Below are 8981 nucleotides of genomic sequence, written 5' to 3' on the forward strand. Positions count from 1 at the left end.
AGGAGTAGTGCCATAACAAGGTTTGCACCATTATTGCACATGTCCTTTCCTGGCTCCAGGTTCAGTGGAGACAGCCATTGATCAATCTGGGCCTGTATGATGGTCCACAACTCTGCATCTGTATGACTGCGTTCTGCAATGCATATTCATTTTAAGCACTGCCTGATTGCATTGACTTAAAAAAAGATGTGGCCTAGCATTTTCATTTTAAAAAATCAAGAGATGCATGAGTTACAGGTGTAGGCCTCTTGCTCCCAGAACCCTGGCACTACAGACAAGACACAACTTGGAGACCCATCTTGGAGTCGTGATTAGAGATGAGCGAACCGGTCCCGGTTCGGCTCGAGGCCGGTTCGCCGAACGGGGGTCCCGTTCGAGTTCGGTTCGTCGAACGTTCGACGAACCGAACTCGAACGTATAGGCTATAATGGGAGGCAATCACAAACACATAAAAATGCATTATAAATGTACACAAACAGTTAATAAACATTGCCATAACACTTACCGGTCCTCGCGATCCCTTCTGCACTCTGTCTCCTGCCGCTATTCCATCCGATGATCGCTGAATCCTCCCGGTGACCGGCACTGCCAGCAGAGAAGCAGGACCTATCGTGACGTCAAAATAGCCATGTGACCAGTCACGTGGCTATTATCTCATTGGCTACAGACTGGTCACATGACTATGACACGTCATGTAGGACCTGCGAGTGCATCTCTCCGGTACACGGTGCACATATGTGTATCGCCGTGTACCGGCGACATGCTCTAGCACACGGTCGACTCCCCGTTCCGTTAGGGACCGGCTGACACAGCCGGTCATTAACGGAAATCACCGTTGCCATAGCAACGCAGTTAGCGGTGACGTCACCGCTAACCGCGGCTCCGGGAGCACCGTTGCTATGGTAACGCGTCTGTCAGCGTTACCGCTAGCAGCCAGCAGTGATCACTCACGGAGTGAAGGCTGCACGCTGCTTCCCGATTGTAGTGAGCATTGTAGTTAGGATGGAGGTTCCCCAGCCCCAAGTGATGCCCCTCACTACAATCGTCACTACTACTACACTAGAAAGAAAGCAGACAGAAGAGCAGGGTCGTGGAGGGCTGACAGGGGGTAATAAAGATGGAGTCTCTAATGTGTCTGTGTATTTATTTCTATTAAAGTATTTTTTCTCTGTGTGGTGTCTTTTTTTTAACCCTTTATTGGAGATTCTTAATGGCCGGGTCAAACGTGCCTGACATTAAGAATCTCTGGCTTAATACTGGCTGGTAAAACAAAGCCAGTATTAACTCATGATTACCCAACAAGCCACCCGGCTCCAGGGCTGTTGGAAGAGTTGGATACAGCGCCAGATGATGGCGCTTCTATGAGAGCGCCATTTTCTGGGACGGCTGCGGACTGAAATCCGCAGCAGAGGCGCCCACAAACCTCGGGCTAACCTGTGCTGCGGATTCCAATCCCCAGCTGCCTAGTTGTACCCGGCTGGACACAAAAATAGGGCGAAGCCCACGTCATTTGTTTTTTAATTATTTCATGAAATAAGTGAAATAATTAAAAAAAAACGGGCTTCCCTATATTTTTGGTTCCCAGCCGGGTACAAATAGGCAACTGGGGGTTGGAGGCAGCCCGTGGCTGCCTGCTGTACCTGGCTAGCATACAAAAATATGGCGAAGCCCACGTCATTTTTTTGGTGGGCAAAAAACTTCTGCATACAGTCCTGGATGGAGTATGCTGAGCCTTGTAGTTCTGCAGCTGCTGTCTGCTCTTCTCCATACAGACAGACAGCAGCTGCAGAACTACAAGGCTCAGCATACTCCATCCAGGACTGTATGCAGAAGTTTTTTGCCCCCTGAAAAAATTATGTGGGCTTCGCCATATTTTTGTATGCTAGCCAGGTACAGCAGGCAGGTACGGCTGCCCCCAACCCCCAGTTGCCTATTTGTACCCGGCTGGGAACCAAAAATAAAGGGAAGCCCTTTTTATATTATTTCATGAATTTCATGAAATAATTAGAAAACAAATGACGTAGGCTTTGCCCCATTTTTGTGTCCAGCCAGGTGCAACAAGGCAGCTGGGGATTGGAATCCGCACCACCGGTTGGCCTGAGCTTTCTGGGCCCCACTGCTGCGAATTGCAGTCTGCAGCCGGCTCAGAAAATGGCACTTTCATAGAAGCGCCATCTTCTGGCGCTGTATCCAACTCTTCCAGCACCTGCCTGCTATACCTGGCTAGCATACAAAAATATGGCGAAGCTCACGTCCTTTTTTTGTAGTTTTTTGGCAAAAAAAATAAAAAATGCTTCCCTGGATTTTCCATTGCCAGTGAAGGTAACACCAAGCAGTGGGGGTTAGCAGCCAGTAGCTGCTTGGATTACCCTTAGCTAGCAATACAAAAAATGCAGCGGGAGCCCATATATATTTTTTTTAATTATTTATTTAAATAACTAAAAATAAAATGGGCTTCCCTGTATTTTGATTGCTGGACATCACAGTGCTGTAAAAATAAATCTTTAAAAAAATGACGTAGCGCTCCGCGGTATTTTTGATTCTCAGCGCAGATAAAGCAGACAGCTATGGGTTGCCACCCCCATCTGCCTGCCGTTACCTTGGTTGGCAATCAAAATACAGGGAAGCCCATTAATTTTTTCTATTTAAAAAATAGTTAAAAAAAAAAAATTACGTTGGGTCCCCCCATTTTTGATAGCCAGCTAGGGTAAAGCAGATGGCTGTAGCCTGAAAACCACAGCTGTCAGCTTTACCGTGGTTGGGGATCCAATGTGGAGGTCCCCTCAGGCTCTTTTTTATAATTATTTTATAAATATTAATAATTACACAATAAAAGTAGGGTCCCCCCCAAATTGGATCACCAGCCAAGGTAAAGCGGACAGCTGTGGTCTGGTATTCTCAGGGTGGGAAGGTCCATAGTTATTGGGCCTTCACAGCCTAAAAATAGCAGGCCGCAGGCACCCCAGACGTGGCGCATCCACTAGATGCGCCAATCCTGGCGCTTCACCCCAGCTCATCCCGTGCCCTGGTGCAGTGGCAAACGGGGTAATAAATTGGGTTGATACTAGCTGTAAAGTCACCTGAGATCAAGCCCAGCAGTTTGTGATGTCATGGCGTCTATTAGATACCCAACATCATAAACTGTCAGTACTAACAAAAACAAAAAATCGACAAAAGAAATTTATTTGAAAAAACAGTCCCCAAAACATTTCCTCTTTCACCAATTTATTGTAAGAAAAAAAATAAAGGGGTCCCACGACGACTCTGGACCGTCTAGAATATGGGGGGGAGACACTCAGGGAACGTATCCCCCATTTTCTAGGAGTGCGGACCCTTCATGTGAGGAGTGTGGGTGCAATGAATCTGCACTCACTCTCCCCGGGTCCACAGCAGCAGAGTCCATGTCGTAATGGTTGCTACCAAAGCTGCAATGCCCTGCTCATGAGGTAAGGGCATGCCTAATCAGGAGAACTACTGTAGAGGAAGCTCTGCTCACTGGTATATAGGTGCTCAGAGGTAATAATAGATAAAATTAGTGAGTAACCTCGGCACTCTATATCTCCCAGACTAAGTCAGTAAGTCACAATGGATAGTAATGCAAAATCACTCTTTATTGGTCCGTATTAAGAAAAAAATTTTTTCATAAGCATATATGTTTTTGTCCAAAACAAGTTACAAATGACGTTTCGGCCTGAGCCTTCGTCAGATTGGACTTATCTGCATGTAATCATGAAAAATGACAATAATCAGTATCACATAAGAATGAGAGAACAATAACATAAACTCGAACAATGTAGAGGTACAATTGGGATGCAGCAAAAAAATTGCAACACAGCAAGAAATGAAACACATGATACAAATGTCATAATACAGTACAAGGACAATATAGTAATGACAAATATGGGGTCAGAGTAGGCTTAGACAGCTCTGGTACGAAAGAGATGTCAATCATAAAGTAACATGTGCAGTAGGTGTAGAGCTACAGTATGCATGGCAGAGCTAATGGGTAGACTGACCATAGAAAAAGAACGGAGAAAAAGTGGAGAAAAAGTGGAGAAAAAGTGGAGCATAAGAGGAGAAAAAGTGGACAAAAAGTGGAGAAAAAAGTGGAGAAAAAAGTGGAGAAAAAGTGGAGAAAAAGTGGAGAAAAAGTGGAGAAAAAGTGGAGAAAAAGTGGAGCATAAGAGGAGAAAAAGTGGAGAAAAAGTGGAGAAAAAAGTGGAGAAAAAAGTGGAGAAAAAGTGGAGAAAAAGTGGAGAAAAAGTGGAGCATAAGAGGAGAAAAAGTGGAGAAAAAAGTGGAGAAAAAGTGGAGAAAAAGTGGAGAAAAAGTGGAGAAAAAGTGGAGCATAAGTGGAGAAAAAGTGGAGAAAAAGTGGAGAAAAAAGTGGAGAAAAAAGTGGAGAAAAAGTGGAGAAAAAGTGGAGAAAAAGTGGAGCATAAGAGGAGAAAAAGTGGAGAAAAAAGTGGAGAAAAAGTGGAGAAAAAGTGGAGCATAAGAGGAGAAAAAGTGGAGAAAAAGTGGAGAAAAAAGTGGAGAAAAAGTGGAGCATAAGAGGAGAAAAAGTGGAGAAAAAAGTGGAGAAAAAGTGGAGAAAAAGTGGAGAAAAAAGTGGAGAAAAAGTGGAGAAAAAGTGGAGAAAAAGTGGAGCATAAGAGGAGAAAAAGTGGAGAAAAAGTGGAGAAAAAAGTGGAGAAAAAAGTGGAGAAAAAGTGGAGAAAAAGTGGAGAAAAAGTGGAGCATAAGAGGAGAAAAAGTGGAGAAAAAAGTGGAGAAAAAGTGGAGAAAAAGTGGAGAAAAAGTGGAGCATAAGAGGAGAAAAAGTGGAGAAAAAGTGGAGAAAAAGTGGAGAAAAAGTGGAGAAAAAGTGGAGAAAAAGTGGAGCATAAGAGGAGAAAAAGTGGAGATTAAGAGGAGAAAAAGTAGAGAAAAAGTGGAGCATAAGAGGAGAAAAAGTGGAGCATAAGAGGAGAAAAAGTGGAGAAAAAAGTGGAGAAAAACTGGAGAAAAAGTGTAGAAAAAAGTGGAGAAAAAGTGGAGAAAAAGTGGAGAAAAAGTGGAGCATAAGAGGAGAAAAAGTGGAGAAAAAGTGGAGAAAAAGTGGAGCATAAGAGGAGAAAAAGTGGAGAAAAAAGTGGAGAAAAAGTGGAGAAAAAGTGGAGAAAAAGTGGAGCATAAGAGGAGAAAAAGTGGAGATTAAGAGGAGAAAAAGTGGAGAAAAAGTGGAGCATAAGAGGAGAAAAAGTGGAGCATAAGAGGAGAAAAAGTGGAGAAAAAGTGGAGAAAAAAGTGGAGAAAAAGTGGAGCATAAGAGGAGAAAAAGTGGAGAAAAAGTGGAGAAAAAGTGGAGAAAAAGTGGAGCATAAGAGGAGAAAAAGAGGAGAAAAAGTAGAGAAAAAGTGGAGCATAAGAGGAGAAAAAGTGGAGCATAAGAGGAGAAAAAGTGGAGAAAAAAGTGGAGAAAAACTGGAGAAAAAGTGGAGAAAAAAGTGGAGAAAAAGTGGAGAAAAAGTGGAGAAAAAGTGGAGCATAAGAGGAGAAAAAGTGGAGAAAAAGTGGAGAAAAAAGTGGAGAAAAAAGTGGAGAAAAAGTGGAGAAAAAGTGGAGAAAAAGTGGAGCATAAGAGGAGAAAAAGTGGAGAAAAAAGTGGAGAAAAAGTGGAGAAAAAGTGGAGAAAAAGTGGAGCATAAGAGGAGAAAAAGTGGAGATTAAGAGGAGAAAAAGTGGAGAAAAAGTGGAGCATAAGAGGAGAAAAAGTGGAGCATAAGAGGAGAAAAAGTGGAGAAAAAGTGGAGAAAAAAGTGGAGAAAAAGTGGAGCATAAGAGGAGAAAAAGTGGAGAAAAAGTGGAGAAAAAGTGGAGAAAAAGTGGAGCATAAGAGGAGAAAAAGTGGAGATTAAGAGGAGAAAAAGTAGAGAAAAAGTGGAGCATAAGAGGAGAAAAAGTGGAGCATAAGAGGAGAAAAAGTGGAGAAAAAAGTGGAGAAAAACTGGAGAAAAAGTGGAGAAAAAAGTGGAGAAAAAGTAGAGAAAAAGTGGAGAAAAAGTGGAGCATAAGAGGAGAAAAAGTGGAGAAAAAAGTGGAGAAAAAGTGGAGAAAAAGTGGAGAAAAAGTGGAGAAAAAGTGGAGCATAAGAGGAGAAAAAGTGGAGAAAAAGTGGAGAAAAAAGTGGAGAAAAAAGTGGAGAAAAAGTGGAGAAAAAGTGGAGAAAAAGTGGAGAAAAAGTGGAGCATAAGAGGAGAAAAAGTGGAGAAAAAAGTGGAGAAAAAGTGGAGAAAAAGTGGAGAAAAAGTGGAGCATAAGAGGAGAAAAAGTGGAGAAAAAGTGGAGAAAAAAGTGGAGAAAAAGTGGAGCATAAGAGGAGAAAAAGTGGAGAAAAAAGTGGAGAAAAAGTGGAGAAAAAGTGGAGAAAAAAGTGGAGAAAAAGTGGAGAAAAAGTGGAGAAAAAGTGGAGCATAAGAGGAGAAAAAGTGGAGAAAAAGTGGAGAAAAAAGTGGAGAAAAAAGTGGAGAAAAAGTGGAGAAAAAGTGGAGAAAAAGTGGAGCATAAGAGGAGAAAAAGTGGAGAAAAAAGTGGAGAAAAAGTGGAGAAAAAGTGGAGCATAAGAGGAGAAAAAGTGGAGAAAAAGTGGAGAAAAAGTGGAGAAAAAGTGGAGCATAAGAGGAGAAAAAGTGGAGATTAAGAGGAGAAAAAGTAGAGAAAAAGTGGAGCATAAGAGGAGAAAAAGTGGAGCATAAGAGGAGAAAAAGTGGAGAAAAAAGTGGAGAAAAACTGGAGAAAAAGTGGAGAAAAAAGTGGAGAAAAAGTGGAGAAAAAGTGGAGAAAAAGTGGAGCATAAGAGGAGAAAAAGTGGAGAAAAAGTGGAGAAAAAAGTGGAGAAAAAAGTGGAGAAAAAGTGGAGAAAAAGTGGAGAAAAAGTGGAGCATAAGAGGAGAAAAAGTGGAGAAAAAAGTGGAGAAAAAGTGGAGAAAAAGTGGAGCATAAGAGGAGAAAAAGTGGAGATTAAGAGGAGAAAAAGTGGAGAAAAAGTGGAGCATAAGAGGAGAAAAAGTGGAGCATAAGAGGAGAAAAAGTGGAGAAAAAGTGGAGAAAAAAGTGGAGCATAAGAGGAGAAAAAGTGGAGAAAAAGTGGAGAAAAAGTGGAGCATAAGAGGAGAAAAAGTGGAGATTAAGAGGAGAAAAAGTAGAGAAAAAGTGGAGCATAAGAGGAGAAAAAGTGGAGCATAAGAGGAGAAAAAGTGGAGAAAAAAGTGGAGAAAAACTGGAGAAAAAGTGGAGAAGAAAGTGGAGAAAAAGTGGAGAAAAAGTGGAGAAAAAGTGGAGCATAAGAGGAGAAAAAGTGGAGAAAAAGTGGAGAAAAAAGTGGAGAAAAAAGTGGAGAAAAAGTGGAGAAAAAGTGGAGAAAAAGTGGAGCATAAGAGGAGAAAAAGTGGAGAAAAAAGTGGAGAAAAAGTGGAGAAAAAGTGGAGAAAAAGTGGAGCATAAGAGGAGAAAAAGTGGAGATTAAGAGGAGAAAAAGTGGAGAAAAAGTGGAGCATAAGAGGAGAAAAAGTGGAGCATAAGAGGAGAAAAAGTGGAGAAAAAGTGGAGAAAAAAGTGGAGAAAAAGTGGAGCATAAGAGGAGAAAAAGTGGAGAAAAAGTGGAGAAAAAGTGGAGCATAAGAGGAGAAAAAGTGGAGATTAAGAGGAGAAAAAGTAGAGAAAAAGTGGAGCATAAGAGGAGAAAAAGTGGAGCATAAGAGGAGAAAAAGTGGAGAAAAAAGTGGAGAAAAACTGGAGAAAAAGTGGAGAAAAAAGTGGAGAAAAAGTGGAGAAAAAGTGGAGAAAAAGTGGAGCATAAGAGGAGAAAAAGTGGAGAAAAAGTGGAGAAAAAAGTGGAGAAAAAAGTGGAGAAAAAGTGGAGAAAAAGTGGAGAAAAAGTGGAGCATAAGAGGAGAAAAAGTGGAGAAAAAAGTGGAGAAAAAGTGGAGAAAAAGTGGAGAAAAAGTGGAGAAAAAGTGGAGCATAAGAGGAGAAAAAGTGGAGATTAAGAGGAGAAAAAGTGGAGAAAAAGTGGAGCATAAGAGGAGAAAAAGTGGAGCATAAGAGGAGAAAAAGTGGAGAAAAAGTGGAGAAAAAAGTGGAGAAAAAGTGGAGCATAAGAGGAGAAAAAGTGGAGAAAAAGTGGAGAAAAAGTGGAGAAAAAGTGGAGCATAAGAGGAGAAAAAGTGGAGATTAAGAGGAGAAAAAGTAGAGAAAAAGTGGAGCATAAGAGGAGAAAAAGTGGAGCATAAGAGGAGAAAAAGTGGAGAAAAAAGTGGAGAAAAAGTGGAGCATAAGAGGAGAAAAAGTGGAGAAAAAGTGGAGAAAAAAGTGGAGAAAAAAGTGGAGAAAAAGTGGAGAAAAAGTGGAGCATAAGAGGAGAAAAAGTGGAGAAAAGGTGGAGCATAAGAGGAGAAAAAGTGGAGAAAAAGTGGAGAAAAAGTGGAGAAAAAGTGGAGCATAAGAGGAGAAAAAGTGGAGAAAAAAGTGGAGAAAAAGTGGAGCATAAGAGGAGAAAAAGTGGAGAAAAAAGTGGAGAAAAAGTGGAGCATAAGAGGAGAAAAAGTGGAGAAAAAGTGGAGAAAAAGTGGAGAAAAAGTGGAGCATAAGAGGAGAAAAAGTGGAGAAAAAAGTGGAGAAAAAGTGGAGAAAAAGTGGAGCATAAGAGGAGAAAAAGTGGAGAAAAAGTGGAGAAAAAGTGGAGAAAAAGTGGAGAATAAGAGGAGAAAAAGTGGAGAAAAAGTGGAGAAGAAGAGGAGAAAAAGTGGAGAATAAGTGGAGAAAAAAATGGAGAAAAAGTGGAGAAAAAGTGGAGAAAAAGTGGAGAAAAAAATGGAGAAAAAGTGGAACACCCTTTGGTACCTTTCATGTGGCACTAAGGGGTGCTTAGCTTTGTATTTAGCCAAAAAAAATGAAAAAAAAATGACGTAGGGTTCCCCCTAGTTTTGTAGCCAGCTAGG

This window comes from Anomaloglossus baeobatrachus, chromosome 2 (genome assembly GCF_048569485.1).
Source record: "Anomaloglossus baeobatrachus isolate aAnoBae1 chromosome 2, aAnoBae1.hap1, whole genome shotgun sequence".
Taxonomy (NCBI): domain Eukaryota; kingdom Metazoa; phylum Chordata; class Amphibia; order Anura; family Aromobatidae; genus Anomaloglossus; species Anomaloglossus baeobatrachus.